The following is a 1,659-nucleotide window of genomic DNA, read 5'->3' as shown; positions in this document are numbered from 1 at the left end:
ATAACCCTAATAAATAGGCAATTATAGTACAAGGAAAATATTGCATCATTACAAATTTCACACTAGCAAGACAGTCAGTACAATAATGTCACCTTGTGCCATTAAGCAATGGCTCAACCATGTTATGCCCAGAGTCATATCTTCATCTACATGCAAACTTTCGTCTTTTCTGAGCATAACACAGCGAAGCAGAACATTGAGCTGAGCTCTAACACCCATGATGGATGCTTTTACAGGCTGCAACGTAAGAGGGGAACATGTGCATCACCTTTGTCTGAGGGACCTTATGAAAGCAATCAATAACTTAGGGATCAACAGTCTCCACTGGTTTCCAGTGTGCCCAGGGCTGGTTGCAGGCGGCACCATTAGGAAGCATCCTTCATGTCCACATCCTCCTGTAACTGCTGCACCATTTTTTTCCTCCAGCTGCCTTCCTTTGCCTGCAAGAAGAGCCCGGATAATGTGGGTGTTCTGCTTGACTTCTTTGATGTCCTGAACCTTCTGCAGCTCTTTCTTTTTCTTCAACCTGTTCATTATAAACTTAGCCTAGAGCCTCTGTTTAATCTCTTCAATTCTCTTCATTGCATCAATAGTTTTACTCCATAGCTCTCTCTGGTATCTCACAGGTTCATTTCTACGTTTTTCAAATTCAAATGAGTTGTCTGCTGTGAGCTCTTTGCCAGCTGCCTTCCAGAAGGCTTTAGTCCACCTGACCTTGCGTGGGTCCCGCTTCTTCTTGAAGTTTTTATGACACTTGGATTTGCAGAATCGGAACAAGTTCCAATCATTGTGGACAAACATCATGCCGTGGCCAGGGTAGATCGGCCTGGAACAAAAATAACATTTCTCGATCCTCGTGTTAACTCCGCGTGGGACCTACCTTCCAGGAGCCCTATACTTAAATTTTTAAAGGGAACTTCTTGATTTATAAAAAAACTTAGCCAAAGTAATGTGAAGTTACCTTATATCCCTTGTCCGGCATATAGAGCCTCTCTTACTTTCTTCTTACTCGAGAGTAAAACATTTTATAATTGAGGAATCTACAGTGCCAAATTGGCACCTAAAGTTTATAGTTCACACAAGGCTTTACTTGTGGACAAGCATAGGAGATACATATATATCCACCACTGGAGTGACATAGTGATAGTGGTCACTCTCACTGTCCACAAATCCTTGTGTTCTAACTATCCATCCCTTCTTCTCTCTAAATCTCTGACAACCTGTTTAAAATAATCCACACCTTTTGCTCCAGAATGTTCGAGCTGTAATCATATAATAAATATGTAACACTTTCAGATTGACTTCTTTCATTTAGTAATATTCCTTTCATGTTTCCTGTGTTTTCTTGTGGAGTGATAACTTATTTTTTCATGTTGTGTAATATTCCATGGTCTGGTTGTACCACAGCATAGTTTTCCTTTCATCTGTGGAGAATATATTTGATCTTTTCAAATTTTACCGATTATGAATAAAACAGCCCAAATGTGCTTATGTGTGCTTTTAGGTAGACTTAAATATCTAGTTCATTTTAGGTAGACATTAAGGGGCATGCTTATTTGATAATATGACAGGTATATGTATAATTTTATAAGATACTTTAAAATGTCTTCAAAAGTGACTGTGCTGTTATACACTCCTACAGGCAACAAATGAGCATTC

The 1,659-nt window shown here is 39.3% G+C and overlaps 1 pseudogene; it reads right to left on the bottom strand.

Annotated features, from left to right (window-relative positions):
- Nucleotides 1-365: 365 nt before the first annotated feature.
- LOC100756539 lies at nt 366-982 on the bottom strand (annotated as a pseudogene).
- Nucleotides 983-1,659: the final 677 nt, after the last annotated feature.

The sequence above is a fragment of the Cricetulus griseus genome, chromosome 7 (genome assembly GCF_003668045.3).
Source record: "Cricetulus griseus strain 17A/GY chromosome 7, alternate assembly CriGri-PICRH-1.0, whole genome shotgun sequence".
Lineage (NCBI taxonomy): Eukaryota > Metazoa > Chordata > Mammalia > Rodentia > Cricetidae > Cricetulus > Cricetulus griseus.
This window is presented reverse-complemented; position numbering and strand designations above follow the sequence as displayed.